Below are 14,162 nucleotides of genomic sequence, written 5' to 3' on the forward strand. Positions count from 1 at the left end.
TTTTTTTTCGCAGAGAAAGTTTTTCAGATACAGATTGCAGCTTTTATAAAAAATATTATTCCTAGGTCAGGGCTTTAATAGATGCATACATAATGTTAAAAGAACAGACTACCTAGTTGAGATCATAAAATTGGAATTCCTGACTATTGTTATTTTATGTTTTTGTCTAAAAAAATAGCTGGAGCTGACCTAAAAGTAGTAAAACGGTGTCTAATACCTAATGCCACTATAACTAACGACTTACAGGGTTCGTCCGGAAAATACGTTTACTGAGCTCAAGAAAAAAAATTTATAACACTTTTACATATCTTAAGCTAATATTCCTCAAAATAGGACCCTTGTGAGTCGATACACTTGTTCCAGTGGCGTTCCCATTCCTGGAACGCTCCCGCGAAAGCATCATCGGGAACCTCTCGAAGGCTCGTCGTCGACCTCTTCTCTGCCCTCCACGAACATCTTGTGCCACCGAAAGATCATGTTTCTGGACATGGTTGACTCCCCGTAAGCCTGGTTAATCATACCGACAGTTTCGGTAGACGATCTCCCAAGCTTTACCGCAAATTTGATGGAATAACGCTGCTCCAAAAACTTCGGCATCGCGTTCCGTGACGTGGGTCGAGCGTGGAGGTTCGCGTTAACAGAGCTCCTCACTACACCACAGCTCAGAGCCGACTGCCTTTTTCAGCGTCGCTTGCCAACATACCCCCCTCCAATCGCAGCCCGTCAGAGCGGTGCTGGGCGCGCCTGGAGCGGCGTGCCCAGCCCAGGAGTCAGCACACTTATTTTCCGGACGAACCCTGTAACTTGGGGTACCGACATACGTCAAATCTGCGGACAAGCAAATAAAAAATTGGGATTTATTAAATGCAATGTCTGCAGAAGCGACCCCAAGGTCAAGGGACGTTCTTACCACGCTCTCGTAAGGCCTCATTTATAATATTTCGGGAAATTGAGAACGTTCAACGCCGGGCAGCCCGTTTTGTTAAAACTTCTTACGATAAAACAAAAAGGGTCACTGAAATGCTTCTCGAGTTTGAGTGGGAGACATTTGAAGAAAGACGATGCAATACAAGATTGAAATTATTAAAAATTCAGATCCGCATGTTTCAGTACCGAGGTCTCGCAAATTATTCGCAATCCTACATACATTCTTCGCTTGGATCATTTATATAAAATTCGGGAAATAGATGCCAGAACTAGCAGACTCAAGGATTCCTTCTTCCCACGGACGATACAGGATAGCAACGGGATAGATACGGGATGCAGGGTTAAAGAGAGCAAAAATTCCACTTGCCACCCTCAGTGTCTAGGGAATGATTAGTTTTACTCAAATTCATGCACTTCCACTAACCTCGTGTGTGTTATGTTGTTCCTATATGACTGCATTAGAAAGCCATTAAATAATGTAGTTCTCTTAACAGTATTGCCTACCCTGTTTTGTTTGTTTTTCAGTTTCCCCATCCATTCCTTGTCTCTACCAGTGGGAAGCCTCCCGCTGCGTGCAGTCCGGTGTCATATTTCCTATCTGTCTGTGTCCATGGGGGCGGATACGATTGTATGTTGCATGGTTGCATGTGGTTTTGTTCTCCTTAACGGGTGGTGACCTAACACTCCCCGCCACACACCCTAACGGTAGCTTTCGGGGAATTATGCAGATGAGATGCTTCTCTAAGTGACTGACTGATTTTAAAATGGCAAGTATGATTTGTTTTTAATAACAATTTAGCTGATACATTTCATCAGGCGTAATGGCTGTAGTGTTTGGGTGTTACTCTTTCATTTCATTTATCCAAATTTTACTCTGAAGAGGTTTGATTCATATTTTCTACATTTTTTCAGTTAAAAGGCACTGTCTTTCAGAATTTATTAGAAGATGATTTATGAAATATTCGCAGACATTCTTTAGAAAGTAAAACCTCTCGTGACGTGAAATGAGGCTGAATATGAATAAAACTGGAAGCTATGAAATTACCCAAAGTATTTAAGTCTTTGTATGCAAACACGTGAAAATTTTAACTCAAATTAGCTATAATTTTTTTAACTATTTCATATCAATATGCGACGTAGTAGTCCAGGGGTACAGCGTTGAACTGCATACCGGAGGGCCCAGGTTCGATTCGCAGGAACACCTTTATATTATATTAATCTTTAATAATATTCTATGACGATTGTACTCCAAAAATAAGTCCTCTATAGCGAATGAAATTGAAGCATTAAAGTTCGAGTGACATGTTTCTTTAAGTGCCCCCACATAGAAATAGTACCCAGAAATATCTCTCAGTTTTGACGATGCTGAGGAGGTTGGTCTAGAGCCGTCACTCAGAATCAAACCCGGACCATCCGATCAGTGACTCTACACTTTGCCCACTGCCTAGCCTAAGCTAATGATTAAAGAAGTATTCGTAAAGAGAACAACATGTACTAGCATATATTTGTATGATAACACTATACAAATTAATTTACGAGGTTTCTACTCATTTTAATCCCTACTTTACTAATCTTAATCCTAGTTCAATATCTACATCTACTTAAAACCCCGCAAGCGGTCGCAAAGGCATGTGGCGGGGGGTGTTAGGGTACCACCTATAATTAAGAAAAAACAAACCGCATGCAAAAGTCACAAATTTATACAATCCACAAACAAAACATGGTATACGTTCATGCAAAAACCCTTACACCCTACACACATACAAATATTCAAGATACCAACTAACGTCCACATGTACCTACAAATACACCTGATGTATTTGCAATGTTTAATTATGCTCCGGCTTGTAAATTTAATGTTTCTATTACTAAGGATTCTATTACTCTTAATATCTACTTAACCTCGTAGATTTCTGGCAACTGGAGAGATGTTTGAAATTTTCTCTACCTTTGCCATCCAGCTGCAAACTCGTTCACTATCTTTGTTTGAGCGTCAGCCCTTCTTGAAGAACTTAAACATGCAATTAGGTCATCCTGTATGCACAGTATTGGCTTTTCTAAGATAGAATATTTTTATTTCCAACTGCTTTGGTTTTATTTTGGCGCTTTCTTGAATGAAAAATTGTGAATTGACCGTTTTCCATCTCCACCATTATAAGACTTCCTTCAGTTCATTGGGGTCGGAAGATCGGAGGAACTTAAAAATTACTACACGCCCCCCCCCTGTTGGAGAAGTGCTATCAATTATAAAAAAATAAAGAGTGACCAGTGGCATTGTTTGATTGTCTAATTAATGGTGGCATTGTTTACAGGTGCTAACTGTAAATTGATAAGGGTTGAATGCGGAAGTGTGATTTATGCTAATTCGCCGTTTTCTTGGAGAATTTAAAAAGGCTCCAGGGAATAATAAGTAAAATATTCCCAAGGAAGACCTCTTCTAGGATGAAACACAAATGCTTCCTTTGTTATCGTCGCCGGCGATGACTTTCGTCTTGGAAGACATTTACTTAAGCCTCTTCCCCCCTTTTCAACTGAGGAACGGAATGATAACATTCAATTTAAATGTTAAGCCGGGCAAGTGGAGTATTTGAGAATCATTTCCGAACCCTGAAAAATAAGTATCGTATCTCAATGATCAAAATAAAAACTCTCTCAAAAACTTCTCTCTTCTATCAGTCTCTTCAACATTCTATTACCAATCAAAACGCTCTGTATCAATATATATATATATATATATATATATATATATATATATATATATATATATATATATATTTATATTTATATATATATATGTGTGTATATATATATATTTATATATATATGTGTATATATATTTATATATATATATATACACAGTCTCCTTGTAATTTTTCCCAACAATTCCCTATCCTCACCCACCACTCCCTCCTTTGTTTTCCCTACTGCCCACTTCACCACCTTCTCCATCATTCTCCGCACCCACATCTCAAAAGTCACAGATTTCTTACTCCTATCGTCTAACTTCAACCATAAAATTTCCACGTCATACAAAATCAAGTGTTAGATAACAGTTTTAACCACGTTTATGTCTTTTCTTACCCTCTTTACTTTAATGTCACTAGCATTAACTTCCTCTGCTTTATTGAAGCTCCTTAAAGTATATATTCTATTGTTTCAGGCTTCACTTCGCGGAAGTAATTGATATCCATTATTGAAATAGAAAGAAAGACTCGTACTTTTCCACAGATTTTATTATACGGCACGACGCGTTTCACCGACTTGCGGCATCATCAGGTACAAATTTGCAAAACAGACAGAGCAAGCATATATACCCTCAGGACCGAGTGGGGGCGGGGAGGGTTGGAAGGATTTGAGGGGGGTGGGGGCTCGCAGGTGCGTTGATGGATTGTTTTGACCATTTCCAGGCTAATTTCTCGGAGAGGAGTGGGGAGGGGTATGGGAATAATTGCTCATTACAAAGTGTCGTGTTGGGGTTCACCAAGTGCCTTCTAATCTCTAATTGCTCGAGAGCGTCCATTTTTAATCCTTTTGGGAGTGTGTGTAATATCTCTGGGACAAAGTCACTGCTGTGGTTGAATTCTAGTAAATGCTTGGCGAAGAGAGAGTTGTTATTCTGATTTTTGTGACACCTAGCGTGTTCCTTGACTCGTAACTTGATATTCCTGCCGGTCTGACCGACATAAACGCTGTTGCAATCCTCGCATTTCAGTTTATAAATGCCTGATTTGAGAAGGCTATCCTGGGTGTCTTTTCCATTGGCTAGAAGTTTGGAGAGGGTTATGGGTGGGTAGAAGGCTGCTTTGAGTGAGGTGGGTAGGCAGTTGGAAATCCTATATGAAATATCTCCCAGAAACGGGATCGAGCACCACTTAAAATCTTTAGATACTGCGGGCTGAGATACGAAAATGCTTTTTATGGCCATTGCTTTTTGTTTTTTCCGTAGTAATGTGTCAACTAGTTTGGGGTTGAAACCATTGTTGGTAGCTATATTAGTGATATTCACGAGTTCAATTTTGAAGTTTTTGGGGGAAAGGGGGATGTGTAGGAGGCGGTGGATCATGGAGTGGAGGGCTGCGTGTTTGTGAGAAAAGTGGTGTGCGGAGTAATTATTTTTTGATCCAAGTTACTGCCAAGACAGATAAACTATTCCACCCTGCTCTAGTTTTTCTCCTACAATTTTAAATTTTAGTTCAGCCTTTCTCTTTCGGGAATATCGCTTATTCTTTGCTTTATTTACTTATATTCTCATCCCATACCCATCGAATTCGCTTTTCAATGCACTCAATAATGCTTGCAACCCCTTGGCCGACTGACAAATCAAAGCTTGATCACCAGAATCATTGAAATTAACACGTTTACCTAAAATTCATCTGCTTCGCATGTTTTTATGATCTAATAATTATATTTAAGTATATCCTTCTTCACACCTTGAGCGCAATGCAATTTATTTATTTGTCGTAAATCAAAATGGTTTGGCAGTCGTCAGACCGTGCAAAAGACCTCATTTTGTTTTAATTTGAATAACACCATCGGATATGAAATAGGAGATTTCCCTCACACACACAGAATGGAAATTTGCTAAGTGGAGCGGCGTTTTTATGCAAATTTAAAGGCGATAATCAAAAGTTTGAAAATATGAATCAAAGGTGGAAATTGTTACTTGAAGTACTACGGTGTCCAGAAAAAAGTGGGATTTAAAAAAATAGGCAATCCCTCCCTGGTGAACTTCCTATACTTTACAAAGAGGGCACTTTCATGAAACGGTAGGCGTGTGGTGATCCCACGCATCTGAGTCACCTTTTTCGCTCATTTTCAGAGGAATGAGATCCATATGGCAGTAAGTCATGTCAAAACTCTCCAGTTGGATCGAAAGAAAGTGGCCAGGCGAAGAAGCTGGTCTTGGCAACGGCTCCTCGTCCCTTCCGTTGTGATGACAACGACGGGTTTCCGTGGGATGACGACCTAGCGGCAAACGATCCACCCTTGGGTCGGGATCTTATAAGATAACTCACCTACATTATGGGACTGGAGTGACTCCAGCCGTCGAATGCCTTCCGCAATGCTCGACACGCAACGCAAAGAAATGTTCAACGTCTGCTCGTCCGTAGTATCCCAACGTTTGGAACGGACGTTTCGAAGACTCACTACATGGTATAAGCAATCGCCTGAAGATTATTACGGTGAAGAGACATAAAAACACCCAACCCCACCTCCTACTCACTTTACGAATTGGGTTGGCGTGTTGCCTTTAGAAAAACATAACATTTGAACATAACAGTTTCAGGTTTAACTTGGTGGAATTCCTTCGTAATTTATTATTATTATTATTTAAGAATTACGTTGCAATTAGGCAATTGTCCTAGTGACAACGGTCAAGTTGGATTTATGATCCCTCTTACCACGGAAATTACATGCATACACGCACTAGAAAAAGAGATAGAAGACAAAATATTCTTACATACCATGGCACTTCCAAATCACATGCAAACAAACTTCCAAATCACCCACAAAATGCCATCCACATCACATACAAACAATATTTTTATGAGTACATTACTTATCAATGAAGTTTATCACCCGGTGGCTGCCTTACACTTATTCTTAAAACTCCTAAAATTGGATGAAAAGGGCTCAAACAAACCTCCAGGCAGCTGGCTCCAATCACACAAAAGTGGAAGTGTTATGTTTCTGTTTCCTCTCATAATAATATTTGAAGACAGCTCGATACTCAATTTTTTTCTATTCTTACAAAAACCCTCCCTAAATCTTGATCGTCAAACAACAAATGAGGGTCCAAAATGGCTGTAAATTTGATGAATACCTTTCAACGCATGCGCAAACGCATTCCCAACCTTAAGTTAAAGAGTACTGCCTTCTTTATGTTGAAATTTGAAACTTATCGATGACTGTCCATTTTGAAGATATTTCGGAAATCACATTCCGTTTTTATAATTTCTATTACGATGCCCTATCCTTAAATCCTGTCGACATCGTTAAATTCATAAATCGTTTCATAGATGATTTTTCCGTTCCTTGAGATTTATTATGCTGATTGCTGTCGAGAGTGTCCTCGAGCAAGCAACTCAAAGAGGTTATTGGTTCATCCCTCCCCATATATGCGTTTAATAAACGCGTAATTAATAATGCGTTTTAATGAACCTGTAACTCCTTACTATAAAATATTGAATTGGCTAAAACTCGAACAGAGGAGAATGCTTCAAAAGGCCTCACAATTATTTAAAGTTCTGAATTCTAAAATCCCTTCATATATATATGAAAATTTTATATTCAATTCACTTACGACAAAGAGATCAACCCGCATTACAAAAACATTCCATCTTCCCAAATACCGCACGGCTATATATGAAAAGTCATTCAGTATTTCATCCTGTAAACTATGGAACTGTTTGCCTAATAAAGTAAAATTATCCAGGAACACATCCCAATTCAACGATAAAATGTTTGAATGTCTGTCTACCGCACTACCAAAATGACCTTATTACTGTTCTATCAGGCTAAATATTTAACTATTGTTCCTTGTATTTGTATGTATGTATTGTACTATATGTTTTGTTCAAATTATGTTTTGTGACTGGTTTAATTACCATATTCTATGCATTATGTAAACCTGTTTCACTCCATAGGTTTCTAAACCTCATGTAACATGTATTCTGCTCCAAGGGACTTTGCTCCCAGAGCAATAAAAATTGTTTATTATTATTATTAACTCTCAAAACATTTACACTTATCTCATACCATATGAGGTCTATCCATTAAATACGGGAACTGGTGCAATCTGGCGGCCATGATGCGGACTATATAGCTCCGCCCACAAGCGGCGTTAGTTTGTCAGAGACCCAATGAGCCGTCTGTGCTTGGCGGATCGTCGAGCTGTGAGTATGGTGCCAGTTATGTTGGTTTCTGTTGTCCTTGTTTTATAATGTTCGTCGAAACTGGAAATTGACGAAATCACGGAGCAACGAATCAAAATCTAGATTTTTGGTGAAGTGCGGTAAAAATTATGAAGAAATTACTGAAATGTTGACAGCTGTTTAAGGTGATAATGCTCCGAAGAAAAGATCCGTTTTCAAGTGGATTTAATCAAACCAAAAAATCAAGAAAAATCCGATCGAAAATCAAAGTCATGCTCTTTATTTTCTTTGAGGTCGAAAGTGTTATTCATCATTAATTTCTTGCTGAAGAACTAGCAGTAAATACAGAGTTCTACGTTACAGTACTCAAGCGTTTGAGAGATCGTGTGCGTCGCATGCGACCAAATTTGACTCAAGGCGATGGATGAATGCTTCACCATGACAATGCACCTGCACATTCAGCATTGAATGTTCGTCAGTTTCTGGCAAAAAATTCAATCACCATCCTTTTATCATCCTCCTTATTCGCTAGATCTCGCCCCTACGAATTTTCCCTATTCCCAAAATGCAAATTTGTGATGAGGGGACATCACTGGGAAGATGTGGACACAATAAAGCAAGAATCGACGAGAAGACTAAAGAGCCTAACTGCCGAGGACTTCCAAGGGTGCTTTAATAAACAGTGGAATATAAGATGGAATGAGTGCATAGCAACGAATGGAGAGTACTTTGAAGGTGATAGAATCGATGTTGACAAAATGAAGTTGCTATGACCTCAGTTTCGGTATTTCTTGGACGGACAGACCCCGTATCTTTTTGGTGCATCATATCGTATTCATTATCTCAACAGTACCGAATCAGTGTAGAACACAGATATTAATGGGACCTCGCTACTTGAACGATGCTTAAGCAAACGGAGTATCAGAACCACGCAGTGCGGCGAAAAGAAAATAGGTTGAAGAGAGAGGATAGCACATGACAAGGTTTTCTTACATACGGTGGGAGGAGGAGAAAGGAGGTTGCGGGGTGAAATAAGAATGCAGGAAAAGAGTGGGTGAAGGATGTACGGAAAGGCGAGCTTAGTAGAGGAAAGTATGGAATTATTAATGTAGATGAAGTGTTTTGATGGCGGTACGAGGAAGATAGGTGATATAAAGGACTGAAATAAAAGGAGAAGACATTCAAACGATGCGCAAATACATGCATGTGGCACTAGGTACCATCGAAAACCTACATTTACTGGGTGGACAACACCCTACGAATCCATTAATCCCGCCCAAAATTAGCCAAACCCAATGGAGTAGTAGTTTTGAGGGGAGGCGACCGACAGCTGAGGTCATTTGCGCCATAGGGGATGGATAGGAAAGGATGAAGGGTGGAGAGAAACCCGGCGTCGGCATTAGCCTACTCTTTACGAAAGGCGCCAAGGGGTCCGCGGCTTAACGTCCCATCCGACGGACGGCTCCAAACCCAAGGGCAATTATGTTGATAAATAGCAATATGAACATCAAGCGTGCAAAATTACTAAAAAAAGAGCACAGCATTCCAATTAATTTCGATTTGAATACAAACGGTTCGAAAAATTGTTTAAGTCAAAGAAAGAGGTCAGGTCAAGGAGGGGTAGGCAAGGATAATTTTCAAGGAGAGAGGAGATGTGCGGCAGACGCAGGGTGTGCGAAAAAGGATCAAATCGAAAAGGGGTACGCTTCGAAAGGGCACCACACACTGATGGGGGTAGGAAGACGGATGAACGCTCTAGTGACTGAAAGGTGATAATATTAGAGCTTTTTGCATACGATAACTGCCAATTCTTTTGCATGAATCTCATTAATTAAAAATGTTTTCCGATTTTTTCAAACACTAAATGCTGCCCTAATTGAAATTATTTTGATTTTCTAATGGAGTCAACCATGTGGTCAATATTGAATGTTCACGTCTATATAAGTATCGTAGGAACCTCCTATTTCGTTCTTCTAGGAAACTTGATCTCTAGGCGTCGTAAAACAACAATTCAAAGGAAAACTACTATATCCGTAATAATGTAGCACTAGTCGTTCCAAAAAAAAACTAAATTTGTCAATAGGAGGTGTGTTCAGGAAATGACGGGAATTTTTCCTTTTTTTTGCGGGTTTGGTGAGTCCGGTTGTCAATTTTTTTTATTATGCTGGTATACATGCCCTTAAAGTATGATAATATTTTCGGCTGTATTCATTTGGTTACTTTGTGTGTGGCAGCCGCTCTACTATTAGACGTATGTTTATGAGCTCGCGGTTTTTTGTTAAAAAAAAGGCCAAAGAATTTGCATCAAATTTTGCGTAAAAAATGAAATAAGGTGTGAAAAATGTTAACAAAGGTCAAAATAGCGAGTCTTCTATGAGTAAAACGAGAGTTTGCGAGTGGTATAAGAGTTTTCCACCAGATGGCCGTGAAGACGACGAACGCCCCAGCACTTCAACATCCGATGAAAACGTGGAAAAATTGAAAGAAATGGTTATTAAATGATCGCCGAATCACAACCAGAGGAGCCGCTGATGATATTGGCATGTCCATTGGCTCATGCCATGAAATATTGTCGAATGGTATGAAAACGCGTGGCTACGAAATTTGTTTCAAAATTGTTGAATTTTGAACGACAACTAGCGGCGATTAGAAGTTGCTCAATTGAGTCACTAAAATGAAGTCAACGACGATGCAGAATCACTGAAACGTGTCATGACAGGAGACGAAACATGTGTTCACGGATATGTCGTCGAAACGAAGTTTTGATATAAAGTCTTTGATCCTTTTTTTTGACAAAAGAAAATCGCCGAGCTCATAAAAACACGTCTGACCTTAGCAACCGCCACAGACAAAGTAAACAATGAATACAGCTGAAAATTTAATCATACTTTAGGGGCAGGTATACTAACGTAATCAAAAAATGTTTTGACCATTGGACTCGCCAAAACCGTGAAATTTTAAAATTCCCGTTATTTTCTGAACACACCTCGCATGTGTTCATAAATCCAGGTATCCTCAATGGAGTCCCTTTAACCCTGTGAAAGATCCCATTTTGGCAAATTCCAAAGAAACTGCGGGAGATACCGCAACAGTAACTTTTAACGGCGTCATCCGCTAATGTGCATTTCAATGCAACAATTTCAGAGTGTAAAAATCATTCGCCTTGACTGGGATTCGAACCCAGATCCCTCAATATCCGGTCAAGTGCTTTAGCCACTTAAGCTACCGAGGCGTCCTCTTAAACTCTGAAATTTTGGGGCTTTTTAAAGGAACTAGATGTTGTGACGAAATGCCGTACATACAATGTCACAACATCTAGTTCCTTTAAAAAGCCCCAAAATTTCAAAGTTTAAGAGGACGCCTCGGTAGCTTAAGTGGCTAAAACACTCGACCGGATATTGAGGAATCTGGGTTCGAATCCCAGTCAAGGCGAATGATTTTTACGGTCTGAAATTGTTGCATTGAAATACCATTTTGGGTTGAGTGTTTGTGTCCGTAGTACGTCAGTGGCGATGAAGTAATATTCCCGCAAACTACTGCAGAAGTGTGTTCTGGTTGAGAGGTTATGGTTGATCACTGTCGTGGAATTTCCTCTTCCGCAATCCTTAACAACTAATCTAGTTTTGATTGCGGGACGAGTGGTGCTTACTTATTACGGCTAAAGGACTTCTCCTTTGATTTATCATTCCGATTTCTTCCTTCATTTCTTCGTAAATTCTGCCTGAATTCATGCAATCTAAAAAATCCCATTCCCTAGCTTATTTTTCCCCGCTCATCTAGTATTCGCCTTTGGGCCTCTAAAGCACCACTGCCCTTCAGCACTTCCTACGTCCAGTTCCTCTGCATACTATTCCTGATTTCTTCAAGCAACTTCTGCTCTTCGCTAACTCAATCTGAAACCTCGGCGCTTGTCTTAATCTCTGTCCATTTTCTCCATTCTACGCCACAAACCCACTTCTCAAAAGCCTCCAATCCCCTCTTGCTCTTAAGACCAGGCCTTATATCCATGTAAAGCAATAAACCCCATATTATAAGGTCTTCATTCACCTTTTATTAACTGCTTCATTCAGCTGTACCCATCATCAATTCTCTTCCTCTTTCTAATTTATCTTCTGCTAACGCAATTATTCTTAAAATATTTCAATCGCAATACATATTTTTCCTTCATTATATTACTCAAAAGAAGGAATTACATGATTTAAAAAAATACACTTTTAAAAAAAAGTCGAAACATTTATCCCATGAGTGCAAAACCTCCATGATATATCAAGTAAAAGATTTGTTTAGGTGGCCCGGGTTCGAATCCAAGAGATGGCAGATATGTTTCAGCGGTATCCCGGGCCCTACTTGAGGTGATTTGTGGAGAGTACTCTGGGTGAGTACGCCGTCCGTCGGATGGGACGTTAAACTGTGTGTGACCCCTTGGCGATTTTCGTTCAGAGAAAGCTAATGCCGACCATGGGCTTCTCTCAACTCTTCCTCCTTTCTCATCCCATTCCTAATTGCGAAAATGACCTCAGCTGTCGCTCACATCCGCTAAAAGAACTACTAACAAATACCACTACGATTTGTCTGCTAAGGATTAAATGGAATACTTACAATGATGGCTCAATTCGTCTCTCAGTATGAGAATAAGTTTTCGCTGCGGCGCCATGTTGGCCACGTCACCTCCACCTCGGAGCTCGCAGGTTACGCGAAAACTATTTACCAAACCTATTCGGGCTACTACATACATAACATGTAAAAAAAAAGGCGTTCTGTTCCTCAGAGATCATCATTTATTTGGTGGGAGCGGGCAACTGGTCCTCGCCATTCTCCTTTCAACAGCTGTCACGTGCTGAAGGTCAGGTTTTTCGCCGGAAAAAAAATAGAAACGCGTTTTGCGAAAAACCGTTTCGAATTTAAAGACGTCGCCCGTCCACGCGTTGTAAACTCGGCCTAAGTCTGACATTTGAATGCTCTCTGCATAATAATAAGCTGCCGACGTCACAGGCTTCTGTCATGTACCGTTAATAAGTCGTATTGTGTGGGTATGTGTGTGTGTGCGTGCGTGTGTTATTTTTCGTTTATCCATATTAAGGTCGCGTTGTTTTTTAACAGTCGAATTCAACTTCCGTCCAGATCCCCTTGCTCGGCGCCCTCTGCTTAACGGGCGCCACTATTAAAGATCTCCAGAACAGTTATTTATGAATTTTGGACACACTCCAGTCCATCTTTTTCAAGTAATCCACAGTGACAATTTTCCTGGACGATATATTTTCCTTATCATTAGGTTCTAATCCTAAAGATGCTGACATAAATCCCTCCCTCATTTTATGTTTGCTATCAATCCCTTCGATTACTTTTTGCCCCAATCCTTTTCATTGTGCCCTACTCATTTGCACAAAAAACTCTGACTCTTACCACTCTTAACTGTTTTTTCAGCCTTGATCATCTCCAAAAGATCCCAGCGTTTGTCGGGACTGCTTGCTCGCATTGTCGCCCTTCCATTTTTAAATATTTTCGGGCGATTTAATCAAAATCAAGTAAATTTCGAGTAAGGTCCGTCATTTGGCGATACATTTAATTAAATGTAAACTTCTGCATACCACAGAAGTAACAGAGCTAATTACATATCAGTTGGCCTTGAAGGTCTTAGGAAATGAACGGTACCGAATCACGTAAGAATTCAGAACATGTTCGGCATACTATAGTACATGCACAGAGCCCGGATAGCTCAGTCGGTAGAGCATTAGGCTTTTAACCTAAGGGTCCAGGGTTCAAGTCCCTGTCCGGGCGTTATTTTTTATTTCAGAACATGTTGAATTCCATAGCAAACGATTGATAGAATTTACAAGATATTCCCGATAAAATAACCAAACAATAAATAAATTCCTTATTCCAAATAATCGGCAGATGAAATTGAATTGTGTAATGCGAATGGGTCTCAGTCATAGTTATGTACAATAATAAAAGATATCACGCACAAGAGGTGTGCATGACGAGATTATTTTACGGATATTTTTATACAAACCTTGTAAAGAAAATAAAACTCTTTCGTGATACGGGGAACCGAAAATTTAACTTCAAAGTGGGAAAAATATTGATAAAAGTTAATCGTTGAAAGACTGAGGAAGGCGGCAAAGGAAAATGCGATATGTATCAGTAAATTCATCGAAAAACTTGGTCAGGATGAGATAATTTGTTTGATCCTAAACCAGTCAAATAGGAAGCCGTTCGTTCACACCCCCGAATATGCATTCGCAAGTTAAGGATTCGCCATCGGTCGATAATTTCGCGGCGAAGTCTTTAATCGCCAAAGGTCATATTTTTTTTGAAAATGAGACGTCAAGCCGACCAGGCTAATGGATGGATCTCGCG

General features: G+C 39.8%; 1 non-coding gene across 1 annotated transcript; it reads left to right on the forward strand.

Annotated features, from left to right (window-relative positions):
- Nucleotides 1–13,507: 13,507 nt before the first annotated feature.
- Nucleotides 13,508–13,580, forward strand: TRNAK-UUU (transfer RNA lysine (anticodon UUU)). Its single transcript has one exon. It is a non-coding gene; the product is annotated as a tRNA-Lys (tRNA).
- Nucleotides 13,581–14,162: the final 582 nt, after the last annotated feature.

Source organism: Hetaerina americana, unplaced genomic scaffold (assembly GCF_022747635.1).
Source record: "Hetaerina americana unplaced genomic scaffold, ioHetAmer1.1.p SCAF_7, whole genome shotgun sequence".
Classification (NCBI taxonomy): domain Eukaryota; kingdom Metazoa; phylum Arthropoda; class Insecta; order Odonata; family Calopterygidae; genus Hetaerina; species Hetaerina americana.